This window comes from Schistocerca gregaria, chromosome 5 (genome assembly GCF_023897955.1).
Source record: "Schistocerca gregaria isolate iqSchGreg1 chromosome 5, iqSchGreg1.2, whole genome shotgun sequence".
Taxonomy (NCBI): domain Eukaryota; kingdom Metazoa; phylum Arthropoda; class Insecta; order Orthoptera; family Acrididae; genus Schistocerca; species Schistocerca gregaria.
This window is the reverse complement of record NC_064924.1, coordinates 452170300-452190133: the sequence shown is the minus strand read 5'-3', so window position 1 is coordinate 452190133 and position 19834 is coordinate 452170300.

Sequence of the window (19834 nt, the reverse complement as noted above, 5' to 3'; positions counted from 1 at the left end):
GCTGACCTCGGGTAAGACCAATTTGGCTTCCGGAGAAATGTAGGAACACCCGAGGCACTACTGACCCTACGTCTTCTCAAAGAATGTAGGTTAACGGGTGGCAAACCTACGTTTATATCATTTGCTGACTTAGAGAAACATTTTGACAACGTTAACTCAAATACTCTCATTCAAATTCTAACGGTGACAGGAGTAAAATACAGAGAGCAAAAGGCTATTTTCAATCTCTATAGAAATTAGATGACTGTTATACGGGTGGATGGCCATGAAAGGGAAGCAGTGGTTGAGAAGGGAGTGAGACAGAGTTGTAGCCTATCCCCGATGGTATTCAGTCGGTGTATTGAGAACGCAGTAAAGGAAACAAAAGAAAAATTTTAAGTGGAAATTGAAGTCCATGGAGAAGAAATGAAGAGATTTTAAATGTGGCGATGATATTGTAATTCTGTCAGAGACAGAAAAGGACTTGTAAGAGCAGATAAACGGCATGGACAGTGTCTTGAGGGTATAAGACGAACATCAACAAAAGCAAAATGAGGGTAATGAAATGTAGTCGAATTAAATCAGGCGATGTTGAGGGAAGTAGATGAGGAAACAAGACACTTAAAGTAGTAGATGAGTTTCGCTATTTGTGCAGCAAAATAACTGATGATTATCTAAGTACAGGGGATATAAAATGCAGAATGGCAATGGCAAGAAAGGCGTTAACGAAGAAGAAAAATTTGTTAACATCGAGTATTTTTATGCGTTGTAGCCATGTATGGAAGTGAAACATTGACAATCAACAGTTTAGATAAGAAGAAAATTGGTGCTTTGGAAATGTGGTGCTACGGAGGAATGCTGAAGCTTAGATGAGTAGATTACGAAACTAACGAAGTACTGAATAGAATTGGGAAGAAAAGAAGTTTGGGGCACAATTTGTCTAGAAGAAGGGATCGGTTTATAGGACACACTCTGAGACATCAGCCGATCACCAGTTTAGTACTGGAGGAGGAGGGGGGGGGGGGGGGGGAGGGCGAGGTAAAAGTCGTAGACGGTGACCAGGAAATGAGTACAGTAAGCAGAATCAGAATGACGTAGGTTGCAGTAGTTGCCCGGAGATGAAGAGGCTTACGCAGGAAAGAGTAGCATGGAGAGCTGCACCAAACCAGCCTGAAGACCACAAAAACAACAACTGAAATCAAGTTATGAATCAAAGTTAATATTCCTAAACTGTAGCTCATAATATTTGAGCATGGCCCTATGTTTTATAAATCAATTTGGTTGCTATAGTCCCAAGTTGATTGTTGAAATAATAATTTTAAGGAGCTTCTTCCTCAGTTAAGTTAATTTACGGGGCTGTGTTTTGTTAGAAAAGATGCAGCTCTGTATATTATATAAATTGTAATTATTTGGAAAATACTGCAAAAATAAGAAAAATTAATTTCTGATTTTGGTTCTGCATAAATGAAAAACATGAGCCGTTTTAAGGTCCTCATTAATAAATCGAACCCCCCCCCCCCCCCCCCGCCCCTCTGACAAAATCTTGGTTACGTCCTTGCCCCTCTGGAGAAGATTATGAAGGTTAACACTACACTACAAGAGTATGCTTCCCTCCCTGGCAGATCTGAATATATACACCCACCCACACATTCCTACTTGCAGAGATTTTCTTTGGATATCGAATGGACGAGGAGAATATGCTGGTTCAACACGATATAAATTTTGGCGCTCCATGATTATTCTCTTTTCAGGAGACTTTGAAGGAAAAGAAATCTATCTGTGCAACATATAAACGAGGTTTTCAAGCAGTGTCGTACGAGACACAATTGGGATTTGGCTTAGGCAGCGTCTTTACTGTTTTAATACAATTAGGAATAACTTTCATGGTACTAGAAAGCGGTATAATTGGTAAAACTTGTGAGTGAAGACAGAGATAAAAAACTTCTAACAAATAATTTGAGATGTCGAGTGTAACAGGTAATCTGAAATGAAGAGGTTGACCAGGATAGGGGATTATAACTGGCAGCATCATACCAATGGGAAGATTGACGAGGAAAAGACGTAGCAGGGTATAGTACTTGTACAAAGCACAATTTGATAGTTAACAAACATTTCGTTCTGATCTAAAAATAATTGTATTGTAATTTGCAGTAGAAACTGCTGGATTCGTTATACAGATGATACCTGTATCTTTGGAATAATGTCCAGTACCGAAATTGTTTGGAACACTGCCTGTGAAAGGTAGAGTCTCAGGTTCGAGCCTTACTCTCTTAAAGTTTGAGGTATTCTGGCTAATCGGTTAAGCTGATTCTCCCTCGTAGTTTTCTCATAGACTGAACCAAGCAGGGAACGGAGAGTATTTTTATCCTACAGGTAGTTCAAATAATTTCACATCTCTAAGTATATTTTGTGTTATGTAGTGAAAGATTCTCAGGTGATGGATGAACTGCAGAGGAACACTTCTTCCACAGCTAAAAGATACACAGACCGCTATGGTAGAGACCCCTTGCGGACGCTTAAGGGCGTATTGGTAGGATTTTGTATCGTCCACTTGGCGGTACGTTGAAATCTTATATTACGTGTGCCAAACATTACACATGAAGAACACAGAAAAAAAATGTGTGTCTAAGAAAAAATACTTTCACAAAGCAAAAAGTTCCCCGCGTAGCATATAGATGGTGGTGATATCCATGGCATTTTGTTTTCGTTAGGTTAGTGAATATTGTGCATTAATGACTATGAAGTGTCAGTAGGATACAGTATTAAGGAGTTTTAAAGTTGTGTTCACTGTATCTCCTTCAAGTACCGAATACCTTATAACAACGGAAATTTATCCAAAGCTATCTTTAAAAAGAGTTATCAGCTTGAAATGTGTTATACCTGTATTGAAAATGAACCCCATGATGCACGTCTCATAGGTGCAAAAATATCTAGAGGTAACTAGCGAAGTCAGGTATCAGATTTAGATGGAACTATCCCGATTTTCCTGTTAAACTAGACTCCAGATTAAACCTTTTCGGGGTACGAAGAAATCCCTGTTGAATCTGAGCTTATGATATTTCACATAATATTTTCCGTTCGCTATGTGAGAGTTTAAGGGGCAGTTTGCAAGCATAACCGAAATTTAAAATTCAGGCATTAGTTGCAGGTGAGGTAGCTCAGCCACTGTTACCTAGAACTTAATCATACTCATTGGCGAGAAAGAAGTCAATCAGAACTACTGGATATTGTTAGTGTGCACTTTCTAGTTCATGAAGCATTAGTAGATTTGTCGCCATGGAACGAAACCAATGAAGTGCTAGAACTAGCGTTTAATGGCGAAAAGTGTAAAATTTACTGATGGTTTAACAAAGCGAAAGTTCTGTGCATTCCTTAATGTAATGTGTGCCCTTCATATTTTATTGTCTCACGGAGACGAAAATTACGTTACCAAACACAAGCACTGAAAAGCTCCTGGTTCGTTCGTATCAGATGTTACAGGTTCGTTAGTAATTCTTTGTTCAGACGCGGACAATATGGTACAGAACGACCGGAAATTGAAAGTGTATACAATTGTCGGCCTCATGGGTATTTCATAAGAAAGGATATGCTTGATATATGTTACATGAATAGTTGAAGCATGGACGAGATGCTTTCGCTATTTACTGAAACGGACAGTACACCATAAAAATAATTCAAATTTTGTCTTAACTACCTTCTTTTTCTTCGGGTAGTCTACGGATTGCTGACTCCCTCCCCTTCTAATGGTAGAAACGAAAAAAACAATTAAAGCAGTGTGTGCAGACAGGTGGCGATTCACAAGAATAGGCGACATCGTTTCCATCTGCCTTAACGTTATGACCATTCTCTTTGGGAGAGAAGATTCATTCTTCTTACTGATTAATTTGTGGAGAGTAAAGCAATAATTGATGATGATGATGATGACACACAAAAATACTTGGGAAAACGATTCAAGTGATAAAAAATAATATAAATTCACCAGGAAAATGTACGATAGCGTCTAAACCTCATTCTCAGTGAGAAAATTTTTGGAAATAAGAACTGCAGAAAATAAAGCTTGTCATAGCCTCAATGTCTTATTTTAAAGTGTACCGATTTCAGAAGATCAATTCTCCACATTCAATCATTTTTCAAACATGACTAAGTTATTGAATAATCGAGCCATGAAATACGAGAGTTCGTCATAAAAATTTCATTAACAAAGCTACGTATTAAAATTATAAACACCCGACCAGTTGCAATGGATAAAGAAATTCTTTACCTAGGTTTTGTCAAATATAATTTTGTCTTCTTCAAAAGGTAACAATTTTACATTAGTAAGGACTAATGTACCATCGCTGTTTTTACAATTGTCAGCATAGATCCATGTGTCAAAAATAAAATATAGCCCTAGAATTAGGGTTTGTCACGTTAATATAAAATAGCTCATGGATCTTGCAGAGCTCACAACGGCATTGAAATGAGTAGAGTAGAAGAGCAAAAAATAACATTTAACACAGCATTACAAAAATAAAAGTCATGCACATCTAACACTGTCATCCGACCCAAAAGAAATGAGTCAAGATTCGCATATTATGTAGGTAATCAGCGATTTGATGTAAATGTTAAATAAATCATTTTAACTAAGATATGGTACAGAGTGGGGAACTAAATATCGAAACTCAGGTAATTTGACCTCCTGCCTCGACAAAGATAAATAACTTCAAAAGACAGTTTTGAAAAGCAACTGCAGCCAAGGGTTCCTGTACCTTTGCATAGTCGGTTAGGTAAAATTAGTTCGTGGAAGTTGTACCCCATAAAGCCACATTTTGATTATGGTTTTATCTGTTAATAAACACTACCAGTTGCAAATATGATCTAAAAAAAGGAAACCGAATTCAGGTTCTGGCTCGTTATCGACAACGTGATCTCTTTGTAATGGTCCTCCTAGCAATAGGTCAAAAAACAATTACAGGTGTAGCGAATAATATTGCAGCTAAGGAAACATTTATGGAATGTCACTAAATGCAAAGAATATAGAGGTAAGCAGTGGATAAAAATAAGAATGCATAGATAATGCTGAATCGACAAGTATTAGAACACGACAAAACTTTAAATACTTCGCAATCAGGATAGAAAAGAACTGTAAGAGCAGCACAGAAATTAAAAGCTGAATATCAATAGCGAAAGAGGCATTTTATGAGAAAAGGGAAATTTTCTGTAGTGATATGGACAAAGATTTAAGGAAAAAAATTAATAAAATTTCTTGTATGGTGTGTCCTTTTGTATGGTGCTGAAAGGTGGGCACTGAGGACGAACGGTAGGGCAAGGTTAGGGGTACTTGAAATATAGACATGGTGGAGAATGCGAAGAATAAGTGGATGGATGGTGTAAAAAATGAAGAGAAACTGAGAAGAGTGGAGAAGAAACGATAATTACTGGATGTAACAAAAAGAGGGAAACGAAACTGGATTAGGCATATAGTAAGAGTGAAGGAGGGGATTATAAAAACAGTCTGAGAAGGATATGTAGAAGGAAAGAAGAAGCGAGGGAATAAGAGATTTCAGATCATGGGTGATGTGATGGACGGCAGAACATACACCAGCATAAGGGAGGAAGCGATGGGTTGCGTGAAGTGGAGACGCAAAGGACCTGCTACTACTCCAGAAAACGATGATGATTGGTATCTGTTTTCTCATGACGAATAAGTGACATATTACAGATGGTATAATAAGATATCTTCCAAAGAAGTTGAATAATTCGCCGTTAAAGCAGTCGGCTACTGCATCTAAGCGCGAAATCGGAAACTGAAGTGTGGATTACATTACATTATGTGCATGATGCAGGCAATCCCCTTTGGTCATTAATATTAATGTTGCTTCAGAGATACGACATATCTAAAACTGAACTCTTTATATCCGGAAAGACCTACGTTCCAATAAAATATTCCTATTTTTATAGATGATGATGCTACACATTATTTTCTACTATTGAACTCTCATATCGTGGCAGAAAATACGCGATAAAGAAAATTCCTGAATCATTAAAACGGTGTGTTGGAGTAAGACATCAGTCTGACTTTCGACTTCATGTGTAATGCTTCGGCAGTCTGTAAACGGAGGCAGAGCAACGAACGAATGCGTTCCATTAGCTGTCATACCCAGCTGACAGATATTTTTCTGCACAAGTATAAATGGTTCAAATGGCTCTCAGCACTATGGGACTTAATATCTGAGGACATCAGTCCCATAGACTCAGAACTACTTAAACCTAAGTAACCTAAGACATCACACACATACATGCCCGAGGCAGGATTCGAATCTGCGACTGCATCAGCTGCCCGGTTCCGAACTAAAGTGCCTAGAACCGCTGGGCCACAACGGCCGGCACAAGAATAAAGCTGAAGCGTCGAGCTAATATATCAGGAAGATTCATTATGTTCAACGCCTACGTTGGTTTAGCATTTGGCCTTTAGATATTTCATCTAGCAGTGAGGGAGATCAAAAGACTATTTGTCAGCAGAGGCTCAGAAGGAGAGACCGCTAAATCCGAGTCAAGAATATCGATTAACTTTAAGGAAGATGATACTCAAGGAAAAAAATTGAGACAGTCATAAAGATTAAACATCTGGTCGTAACATTGCAAAGTGATTTGAAACAGAACGAGCATGTAACGTCGGTGTTAAGGAAAACGGATAGTAGACTTAGATTTACTGGGAGCTCAATAAAAAAGAGCGGGTGTGGAACGCTATTGCCACCAATCCTTGAGCACTGCTAGAGTTTTTCGCGTTACCACCAGGTCGGATTAAAAGAAGAAACCGAAGCAATTCAGATAAGTGGTGCTAGATTTGTTACCGGTAGGTTGCATGAGCAGCCACTATTATGAAAATGCTCTGCGAACTCAAACGGCCATACCTGGAGAGAAGACGATATTCTTTTCATGAAACATTGAGGAAATTTAGAGAAACTGCATATACAGCTGACTGAAGAACGATTCTACTGGCGTTGCGTACACTTCACTTAATGACCGCGAAAATAAGAGAAATTAGAGTTTGTACGGAAGTATATAGACAGTTGTTTTCCCCTCGCTCCATTTGCATGTGGAACAGTGCAGAGAATGATCAGTAGTCGTATAGGTACGCTCCACAATACACAATGGGATGGGTTGGAGTGTATGACCGAGCGAGGTGGCGCAGTGGTTAGCACACTGGACTCGCATTCGGGAGGAAGCAAATGCCGGGATGGTTCCTTTGAAAGGGCACGACCAATTTTCTTGACTATCCTCCCCTAATCCGAGCTTGTGCTCCGTCTCTAATGATCTCGTTGTCGACGGGACGTTAAACACTAATCTCCTCCTGCTGAAGAGTATGTTTGCAGATGTAGATATCTTGGCTTTAGGTTAAACACTCAACATATTTTGGGAAAACGAGCGTTGAAGTATATTTTTTAGCTTAACTCTTCATGGCTAAAACATCACAGGAACCACTGGTGAACGCGTGAGCCAGAATACGATAACTAATTTAATTAAATGTTACCTTAGGCAACTTTTTTCTTGTGAAATATAAGGTATTCAGTATTAAAACTGTTTTGTCATTTCATATCTGCGAAATAGTGAATGTTAACTTATGTCGAATCTGTATTTCATTATCAGCTAATACTTACTTAATTTCGTCATTATAACAAATGAATTTTACCTTATAAAAAACACAGTCTGTATTGCTACGTGATATTAACCAAATTTTGGCTTATACATTTTGTATTCCGGAAGCTTTCGGATCGAACTTGTAATAATTGCAGGAAGATAAAATTTTGATACGCCGAGCACTGCAAATGTATAACTAGCACCACAGCTTATAAAAATTGACACGCTGTCTGTCTTGCCAAGAAGGCATACAGAAGGTAAAAAAAAAAGAAAATCTACTTGATTACTGGAAGACAGACTTGAACCTCACATCTAGAGCAAGGCGCGTCCACCTCAGACCAACATGGCAGCTGCCTGTAAGAGGAAAAACTTGATACAAAAATACGTCTACTGTGTTTTCAATAGCGCTTTTATCTCACGAAAGTACACTACTGGCCATTAAAATTGCTACACCAAGAAGAAATGTTGATGACAAACGGGTACTCATTGGACAAATATATTATACTAGAACTGACATTTTAACGCAATTTGGGTGACCCAGACGTGTAACCAGTGGCACCCCATACCATCAGGCCGGGTGATACGCCAGTATGGCGATGACGAGTACACGCTTCCAATGTGCGTTCACCGCGATGTCGGTGGTGGTGGTGGTTAGTGTTTAACGTCCCGTCGACAACGAGGTCATTAGAGACGGAGCGCAAGCACGCGTTAGGGAAGGATTGGGAAGGAAATCGGCCGTGCCCTTTTAAAGGAACCATCCCGGCATTTGCCTGAAATGACTTAGGGAAATCACGGAAAACTTAAATCAGGATGGCCGGAGACGGGATTGAACCGTCGTCCTCCCGAAACCGCGATGTCGCCAAACACGGATGCGACCATCACGATGCCGTAATCAGAACCTGGATTCATCCGAAAAGATGACGTTTTGCCATTCTTGCACCCAGGTTCGTCGTTGAGTACACCATCGCTGGCGCTCCTGTCTGTGATGCAGCGTCAAGGGTAACCGCAGCCACGGTCTCCGAGCTGATAGACCATTCTGCTGCAACCGTCGTCGAACTGTTCGTGCAGATGGTTATTGTCTTCCAAAAGTCCCCATCTGTTGACCAAGGGATCAAGACGTGGCTGCACGATCCGTTAGAGCCATGCGGATAAGATGCCGCTAGTGATACGAGGCCGTTGGGATCCAGCACAGCGTTCCGTATTACCCTCCTGAACGCACCGATTCCATATTCTGCTAAGAGTCATTAGATCTCGACCAACTCGAGCAGCAGTGTCGCGATACGATAAACTGCAATCGCGATAGGCTACAATCCGACTTTTATCGAAGTCGGAAACGTGATGGTACAAATTTCTCCTACTTACACGAGGCCTCACAACAACGTTTCACCAGGCAACGTCCGTCAACTGCTGTTTGTGTATGAGAAATCGGTTGGAAACTTTCCTCATGTCAGCACGTTGTAGGTGTCAGCACCTGCGCCAACCTTTTGTGAATGCTCTGAAAAGCTAATCTTTTGCATATCACAGCATGTGCTTCCTGTCGGTTAAATTTCGCATATGTAACACGTCATCTTCGTGGCGTACCAATTGTAATGGCCAGTAATGTACGTTTGAAGCACAGTGTTATCATCAATGCTTCACCTGTTATCGAAGGATCTTCATTGAGATATCAGCACCCCGGAAACGCATGTCTGCGAATTTCCCTTGTGTCTGTTGTACTTGCACATGGAAGAAACTGCACGTGTAGTTTATCGTACACTGCAGAATAGAATTAAAGGATCACTTTTGAGAAATCCGATAACTGCCTCCCATTATGACGCGTAAGTTTGAAATTTGGCTCAGATGTAACTACGACCTTCCTCTGTCACGGTGCAAAAGCTCTCCGAAGTCACCTTCAGGAGCGGCGACGTTCAAACAGCGAGGTGTAGACACACTGGCGAAAAAAGACCACATCTCGGTAATTCATGTGAGCTGGAACGTGGGTTAATGACGTCAAATTGGCACCTTATTTCACCACAGGTCTGCTCAACGCCTTCGTTGACGAGTCACATGCACAGGGTGAAAAGGGACGCACATTTCGCACATTTTTGACGCCTCCGCGATAGAGGTGAGAACCGCGACTCTCACCGTTGAAATCACTCTGTATTCTTATCGGTCGCCGATGAAAACATTTTGGATACACCGCCGCTAAAAATCACACAAAAACATCTCACAGGGTGGCGTAAAGGGCGTCGATGAAATCAGCCATTCCTTTAGGGATGTTGATTCCCACACATTTCAAGATCGAAAACGACAGTTCGCAGTGTGATGACCAACAGGAAGATGTTCTTCGCAAACTTCTACACTGATGACACACTCGAAAATTCCAACTCTTCTCTAAGTATATTGCGGGACTGCATCCCCATTGAAAGTGATCGCTCCCCTTTGGAGTGCAGCGCAACTGTAATTTTTGATCTCCTATACGGATTAGAATCACTAGGACGTTCAAATCTATTCGACAAAATTTGAACGTGATTCGAAGCAGCGAAAGGTACTTATGCGTTTTGGGCCCTCCTCATTCGCAACCTCCTGTTGCTTGATCTCGCCGGAGAGCAACATTAATACGTGCATGAAAATAACATGAAAGAGTCCCTTTAAGAACCTCCAGTTTGGCAACACTATCAGTGCCACCCACGCATCTTTGCTGAGAACGTTAGAAATGTACTTTCAGAAATTTCGACGCCAAATCAGCGTGGCAACTGATCTAAAGCCTACCTTTAGGCGCTAGAGCAGCCGCCAGGTTGAATTTATGTCAAGCTTTCTGACAACTACACTTGTAACGTGCTCAACGAAGTTGAGTGAGTGAAACCGAAGATGTTTCCAAATTGGGAGGGTCTTACAAGGACCCTTGTGCCGTTTTATTGACACACATGTTAATGTAGCAATCCTGCGTGCTCATGCCACATGGGGGAGGAAAACAAGAGGGCTGAAAAAGCATAAGCTGATTTGCTGCTTCGGATCACGCTCAAATTTCCTTGAATGGTTTTGAACGGTCCCCGGTGGTTCCAACCTGTAGGCGAGAGTAAATTTTGCGGTCGCGCTCCCTCTTAAAAAGGCGTGATTGTGTTCAGTGGGTATACAACCCCAAAATGTCATGAGAAAAGGGTTGAAACATCCAAGGTATCAGCTGTGTCATGGTGTCGAGACCACCTTCCTGTTGGTTATTCCATCGCGAACTGTAATTTTCGACAGCGAAATGCATGGGAGTCAACACCCTAGAGAAAGGAGTGGTTTAATTGACGCTGTTTATGCCAGCCCTCTGAGGCCTCTTCCTTTCAATTCTGAGCAGAGTTGTGTCTAAAATGTTTTCCTCGGTGATCCATCTGAAAAACGTGTGATTTCAACACTGGGTGTCGTGGTTCCGACCTCAATCGCAGAGACGCCAAAATAAGCAGCGAAATGTGGGTAAGAGGGGCTGTGACGACCATCTTATGACGAGTCCAATATGGCGTTGGGTAGAATTGCGGTGAAATTCGGTGCCAACGCGACATTATTAATCCGTATAAACTTCTGAGCTGTGGCCTCTCTTTCGCGTGTGCCGACACCTTGGTTTTTGAATCTTCGCCGAGTCGTAGGGTACTGTTACGGGAGGCGAAGCTGTAGCACCTTTACAGAAAAGAGGTTGTATCCAACTCTGAGCCAAATTTGAAACTTATGCGTCACTGTGGGGGACAATTACGGGGTATCTAAAAGGATACCCTTTAATTTTGCTGTGCAGTGTGTATTATATCACAGTGAAGTAATTTCCATATGCTGTAAACAACTGAAGTTTTGTGAAGAAGCCGTACAGAAAGTATTATTGAAACAGCCTCGCTTCGCAATGTGCACTGGGCAAGGAAGGTCGCTATTGGAAGGACAGCAGGAGAATTAAATTACTGAGTTTTCCATTTTTTGTTGTCACATTGTTGATGAGAATAGCTATTATAGCTACCATGAAATATGCCATCTTTTGAGGCTACGAATTACGTGACAAAGAAATTTATAGAGTTCATTTTCTCAAAAGCTTTTGAGATTTGAAGCAATAATCGATTTCGGTAACTTATTTCTCAGTGACGAATATCCATGCGAGATTTTATCTAAATCTGTGCACCATAATTGTAAATCCCCGTCAGACAACGAGGCTGGGAAGCGCTATGTTTGAAGAACCTAAGCATTTCGTGCAGCTCCTGGAGAAGAACCGCAGCGCCTCGTTGCCGGTCGCGCTTTATATAGCACCGGAGAAAGCTGCAGACGCAACAGAAGCCACGGCGGCTCAAGGTCGCCCCAGACTGGAGACCCAGACTGTACACCATCTTTGTCTGCAGTCCGGGGTGGCGGATGCACCGACCCACTCGGGGCACAATTTATGCCATGCAATTATATTCCTGACAATACTAAGCAGACACAGACCTTTTTTTTTAATCGTGGTTTCCTGTAAGTCTTGTACTCTTTTGCTAATGGCGTGAAAAGGGTCAAATATTGTACTTTCGTTCAAAAGAATGAGTTTTTCTTTTATATAATTTTTACATCGTATGCGAATATGAGGAGGATATATGGAATGATACGAGTCCTGATATATAACTGATATCTTTTCTGGCATTTCTCAAACAATCTTGCTGCTGGCTAAGATTATGATTCGGGTTTAAGTTGAAATTATTCACTACTCTGTTATATTAAATAGTGAGCGGCAGATTGAATTTTCATTGACTTTTTAGTCAGATATAGATTTTACATAGTTTCTTAAAAGTAGCTCGTTAAGGTCCTTTGAACAAAGCGATGGACAGTGAGCTAATTCAAAGTACAGTTAATTGTCATTACCTCAGTTTTACATGGTTTCCCTTAGTTATGCTTGGATAGAGGCCTTCACTATTTGGTTCATATGCTATCTAAAGTAGATTGGTAAGGTTTTCAAACCAAGAGATACTAAGGTTTTCAAACCAAGAGACACTTACTGATAAATTAATCTGATCCAAATATACATACTCACAGCACCACTTGATTTACTTGTTAACGATTTGGTTGGAACGAATGAAGCTCTTCTATTCAGACCACACTGTTGTAATGCTTAGTCAATCAACTGCTTTAACCAATTAGTCTACATAGTTTCCTCTATGTCATCAAGTGCAGTTCTAATGAAACACTTTACTCAGTTTCACTTTCACCATAATAAACAATGTTCACTTAAACTAAACTGCTTAAAATTCACATCATTACCCCTACAGATAGTAGTATTCGCTATTTTATTGTGCAAAGCTTTGAAAAGACAATCGTAACATTGCGCGGTTCCGTTAGAACTATCATTAAATCTTAGCTCTAAATAAGCCAGAAAAAACTTGTGCAGAAATAAAACAGCACATCTGTTTCCCGAAAGTAGTTGAAGACCAAGAACTAAAAACAGGACGTTACATTCCAGTACTGCAGATGGTGTACGGAATAAGTTCAACAACTCGCACATATCTACTCCAATGTAGACGAGATACTATCTCATTTTGCAAATGAGTTACAGCTCCATCAAAAATAAAGTGAAAATATTGTATCACATACCACTCAGGAACAGTGGGATGTCGTGCACAGCTTTTCTCAGTATATCTCATTTTGGTACTTGTTTAATTACGGTAGAACACTCCCCGAAAGCACATTAACGGTGGTTCACGTCTCACAATAGCAGAACGATTTCTTCTTTAAGAATGAACAATAATAATTGTTCTGGGTAATCTTCCTTTTTAAATTGTAGTTCATTATATTTGTGTCCAAATTTTCCCTTTAATGGTAACGAATTTAGCTGAAGTATCTAGTCTGATGTAACACAGCTCAATCATTACTCTTACACTGTATCTCATAACCGCCATTAGGTTACAAAACTCTAACTAAAATCGTCAGATTATGCACAATCATGTACATTAATAACAAGAAGTTATACGACATTGATACGTTATTTCATACATTATTTTATACCGTTACCCAATCACTACCGCTAACTGGGAAACTGAATCGGTTCATCGTAATGCATATACTATTACTAGGGGTGTAAATCAATTAATTCAAAGTAGTTAACAAATCACAACTATACACAAAAATCTAAGCAATTCTCCCATCGTGTTTTTCAAACGTGTTACTTCTAAGTAGAGCCCACAACAGTTTTGACAAACAATGTCAGTAGTAAATGGTTCCTGCCCGACCAACACACACTTTGTCAACCGTCTTTAACTTTCCTTTTAGTTTATACACATCCACAGATACAATATTGTGTTGTACTCTATACGAAGTTGGTCTGTACGATTTCTTAATCTGTTTCTATCAAACTAATAGGTGAAGTTACATGCTAGCCTCTGATCCGCTACTGGGTTAATGTGGTACCTTTTGACGGAATCCGTTAGCCAGTATGACCCACTTTGTTTCGTACCAAACACGTAAGGCCCTCTGTCTGATCTCCCACGGGTTGGTTATTATTCACCAGGAAACAAAATGATTACATGTTATTATTGAAATTAGTCTAAGAGCGTCTCCATTGAATCGTACAATGGTATCAAACTTCCTGTACAATTCTGTGCGTAAAACAGAGTGCTATCCCTACATTTCTTTCAGGGAAAACTTAAAGTGAGCAACGAACATTTAACGTAACTTCGTCTCAGTAGTGTATTCAGGACCGTGTTTAGGATCGGGATGGGGTCGGGGAGGAACTTACGTGGGTTTCACTGTGAAAGACAACATGGTTACAATTAAGCCTGTACTAACCAGTATCCATTACGTGCCCTGGCTTTCTTCAAACGGATACTGAATGAATACGTCTGTATAGCGGGGCAGGATGCGAGATCGCTTTTAAGAAAATTTGCTTCCCTAGGCGAGGGTCAGATGCCCTCCTCTAGCCGTCTCTGGGTACGTCCTTGAGAGGTAAAGGAGACTAACATACGCATGTGTGCTTCTCTCGAGCAACTATGATACTGTGTCCGGATAATTCGTATAAACGGATTCCAACAGCGTAATTTTTGATACGTTGTATGTGTGTGTTTTCTCTTATCAGAAAGTAAAAATGCTAAAAACGTAACTAAGCTTTAAGGTGTGAAAAAAGTCTGAGAGGTACAGATATCCTGCAGGAGGTGATGAAAAATAACTTTTGGATTCTTCGTGATTTAATATTTTACATTCATCTGACACATCTCACGAGTATTTCACTATCCGCGCCACTACTTCTTTAATCACCGTACTGAAAGCTCTACGGTGGTGTGATAATTATTAGTGTAATAGATGCTTGCTAATTTTATTATCTTCCCTTATCTCAGCCTCGGAATATCATTTCTACGAATGCGTTGATATACCTGCTGCTCATTTCACTTGAACTTCAGTTTCCTGGCAAGTGCGTTAGTTATACATGAAATGACTCTCCTCTGTTCATAAAGAAAACGAACAGCATGTATTTCATAAACGCTATAAATACTTTATATTTTATTATCACATCTATTGTGCACTTACGTGAAACACTCAACGAAACTCTTGTACATGCATATCTAAATAGTTGTGTGAAGTAAGACTAAAAAACAGTAGCAGATGAAGAACAAGCTTTTGGGATTTAAAAAATTAAAAATATCACTGCTCTGATATAAAAACAAAACAAGAAGAAAAGTGGCACTCTGTTCGAAAGTGAAAATCTTCTTACAGTTGTGAAAGAAAAGTCTTTGTTATTACACCCATTTCATTTTAACGTTTCGGGATTCTTGGCGCGTTGACCTTAATATGGTCGTGGCGTTGCTGCTGAAGCCTGTCCCGTCCTCAACGCACCACGAAAGGGCGACCAGAGGGCGATAGGAGTTCCCGCAACGGTACTCCCTGGTTACAACTGATCTCAAGCTTACTGAGTCACCTTCATGTCAGCAGACAGCTGCCACACGCACTTACATTTGGTTGGATCCTAAAGGAAGATATTCACGAGTTTGGTACCTTGTGTTCCTACAATTTCGTTTTGCGTTATCATCGTGACAGATGAGGACATCGTTGAAATAAAGCCTTTAAGGCTGGAGCTAGGGTCGGAGGATGCTGTCACGAAACTACAGAGCTCTAAAACTACCCTCAATAAGGATGACAAGTGTGCACCTTATCAATTTGACAGCCCAAAACATCGTTGATCCACCTCCCTGCTGAACCGGTGGGACAGAATGCGCGAGACTCCCATTGGTACGTAGTCGCCTCTACGCTTCCACGACGATTGTCAGGCTTCAGATATATCCTACTCTTGTCGGTGAAGAGAAACAGACGATTTACAACAGCTTCCTTCCGAAGTGTTAGCGCATTACGAAGCTGTAGTAATTCTAATGGTATTGAAAAGGGAAGCCAAAGTGGGAAACTGACTATGTGAAGGAGACGTTCTAGTGCCTGTATCAACGCAGTCTTTCCAGTTGACTCCTGTCCACCGTCGACGCCAACGCGTAACCTGTATACAAAGCGAAGTTCGTCCAGAGCATAACACTGAATGAAAGCTAGTAACAAGAACAAGAAATCCAGGTACAATGCACGGTCGAAATCCAGTAAGCAGAACGAAACCGCATTCAAGGAACTACACTGAATAATTGTCGCCTACCTGGCCCCTTTGCTCGATGCGTGTGAAATGTAGCGCCACTGGACCGCGATCGATATCGGCCGTTGGCGGGGATATTAAAGCCTCCTCCAAAATGGAAGTGTGCAGTTATGTTGCATACTACTCGGGGTAACTAAGAGCCACAACTCATCATCTGATTATGTTAACCACGGGCTGACACTAGGAGGCAGATCAACGACGCATTGCGTCTCGCTACAATGGCACAACGTTGGAATGACGTCGCTGTGATGTACAATTTCACGTGTTGACAGCCCTTCGTACCATAAAGTGACACCACAGGCATAGTCCAAGCTTGAAATGATCCTTTGAGACATGATGACGAACTGTAAAGAGTACTCAAGGGCCAGTGTTCCATTCTCGGTTGAAACAAAGCACACCCTACTGTACTGCAGAAAGAAGACATGTTTAATTTGCCTCCGTTACACAGGTGTCTGTACGGAACGATTTTCTGTGTCCAAAACAGTATCGATACAAGAATTAGTGTATCCATAGTTAAAGTTTCCGCCATTAGTCAGCGGTGCTGTCGCAGCGCTTCAGTCGCTGGCAGCTACAGGAAATTAAAAAATCCAAGATGGCAGCGGGTCGTTTCCACTTAGTCTATAAAGTGATGAGCGACGTCCTCCTTATCTATGACATCATCATCACCATCATTATCACATGACATGCCACAGTTCTTTCTGATTATGTATAGTGAATTCTATAATAGTTCGTATGTTTGCCTCATTCGAGGGACACGAAAAATTCTTTAATCTTAATTAGAAACCATCATAATATAGCTCATTACTAATGGACGTTGTTATTGAACCTGACCTTCAGCTTAAAGCTGTGAATCGCTGAGTTTTGGGCAACAACATGAAATTTTCATTAAAAGTTTCCTATATTAAAATACTTTATAGTTCAGATTTTATTGGTTTTTTTGTATTGAGCTTACTGCAGTTTAATTAAAGGGGATTACACCTGACGCATCTCGCTTTTATTTATAAAGCATGTTCCGTGGGTATTCTGCCAATCAGGTACATACGCTTGTATATTTTTTGGTTATTTTAGGTTAAAACAACTTTTTGTTATAGAGCTGGAGTGCAAGGCACTTACTGTGTTTCTTTAGATATTCTTCAAACCATTCTTCTTCTTTCCTTCTTCTCTCCTTCTGTTCACGAATGCACTAGGTAATTTATGCCTCTCTGCAGTATTTCTGCTATGGATTTGGGTTTTTACACTTCACATATTCACTCTGCGGAATATTACAGAGTTTATGTCTGTTCCTTTGTTTTCGCCCACGTTGTGGTGTTGTCAACATGTGAAACTAAATTTAAAAAAAAAAAGTTGTGTGTGTGTGTGTGTGTGTGTGTCTGTGTGTGTGCCAGTTAGTATAAATTAATGGAAACGTCTTGTATGTTTGGCAGATATATGAGAGGAGGTGAGAGATTGATTGCATGGAGTATTTTTGTGGAGGAAAGGGGGAGAGAGAGTGAGAGTCAGGGATGGGTCTAGTTGGTGGATACAGGACAGATTAGATTAGATTAGATTCGATTAGATTAATACCAGTTCCATGGCTCATGAATATGATATGTCGTAATGATGTGGAATGAGTCAAATTTTCCAATACATGACATAATTAAGTTAATTTAACAACATTAATTAAGTTAATATAATAACTTTTTTAGTTATTTTTTTGTTTTTTAATTTTTTTATAATTTTTTGCTTGTTTTTTCTTCATTTATATCTAAAAATTCCTCTATGGAGTAGAAGGAGCTGTCATTCAGAAATTCTTTTAATTTCGTCTTAAATACTTGTTGGTTATCTGTCACACTTTTGATACTATTTGGTAAGTGACCAAAGACTTTAGTGGCAGTATAATTGACACCTTTCTGTGCCAAAGTCAGATTTAATTCTGAATAGTGAAGATCATTCTTTCTCCTAGTATTGTAGTTATGCACACTGCTATTACTTTTGACTTGGGTTTGTTTGTTAATAACAAATTTCATAAGAGAGTATATATACTGAGAAGCTACTATGAATATCCCTAGATCCTTAAATGAATGTCTGCAGGATGATCTTTGGTGGACTAAAGCTATTATTCTGATTACACGCTTTTGTGCAATAAATACTTTATTCCTCAGTAATAAATTACCCCAAAGTATGATGCCATATGCAAGCAATGAGTGAAAACATGCGTAGTAAGCTCATTTACGAAGATGTTTATCACAAAAATTTGCAATGACGCTTGTTGCATAAGTAGCTGAACTAAAACGTATCAACAAATCATCAATGTGTTTCTTCCAATTTAATCTCTCATCAATGGACACACTTAAAAATTTACAATATTCTACCTTAGGTATAGGCTTCTGATTAAGATCTTTATTTATTAATGGTGTCATACCATTTACTGTACGGAACTGTATGTATTGTGTCTTATCAAAATTCAGTGAGAGTCCATTTACAAGGAACCTCTTAGTAATTTTCTGAAAGACATTATTGACAATGTTATCAGTTAATTCTTGTTTGTCAAGTATGATTACTATACTTGTATCATCAGCAAAGCGAACTAACTTTGCCTCTTCATGAATATAGAATGGCAAGTCATTAATATATATTAAGAATAACAAAGGACCCAATACTGACACTTGTGGAACACCATTCTTGATAGTTCCCCAGTTTGAGGAATATGCTGATCTTCGCATATTATGAGACCTGCTTATTTCAACTGTCTGCACTCGTCCAGTTAGGTATGAATTAAACCATTTGTGTACTGTCTCACTCATGCCACAATATTTGAGCTTGTCTAGCAGAATTTCATCATTTACACAATCAAAAGCCTTTGAGGCATCACAAAAAATCCCAATGGGTGGTGTTCAGTTATTCAGATCATTCAAAATTTGATTGGTGAAAGCATATATGGCATTTTCTGTTGAAAAACCTTTCTGGAAACCAAACTGACATTTTGTTAGTACTTCATTTTTACAGATATGTGAAGATACTCTTGAATACATTACTTTCTCAAAAATTTTGGATAAAGCTGTTACGAGGTGCATTCAAGCTCTAAGGCCTCCATTTTTTTTTCTCCCGACTGGAAAGAGATAGAAACATGCGCATTGTTTTAAAATGAGGACGCATTCATTGTCAATACGTCCCAGAGATGGCAGCACCGTACGGCAGATGGAATTTTACCGCCAGCGTCGAGAATGAGAAATGTTTTAAATACTTAAAATGGCAACGTTTTCCTTACTTGAACAGCGTGCAATCATTCGTTTTCTGAATTTACGTGGTGTGAAACCAATTGAAATTCATCCACAGTTGAAGGAGACATGTGGTGACTGAGTTATGGATGCGTTGAAAGTGCGTTCGTGGGTGCGACAGTTTAATGAAGGCAGAACATCATGTGACAACAAACTGAAACAACCTCGGGCTCGCACAAGCCGGTCTGACGACATGATCGAGGAAGTGTAGAGAATTGTTTTGGGGGATCGCCGAATGACTGTTGAACAGATCGCCTCCAGAGTTGGCATTTCTGTGGATTCTGTTCACACAATCCTGCATGACGACCTGAAAATGCGAAAAGTGTAATCCAGCTGGGTGCCACGAATGCTGACGGACGACCACATGGCTGCCCGTGTGGCATGTTGCCAAGCA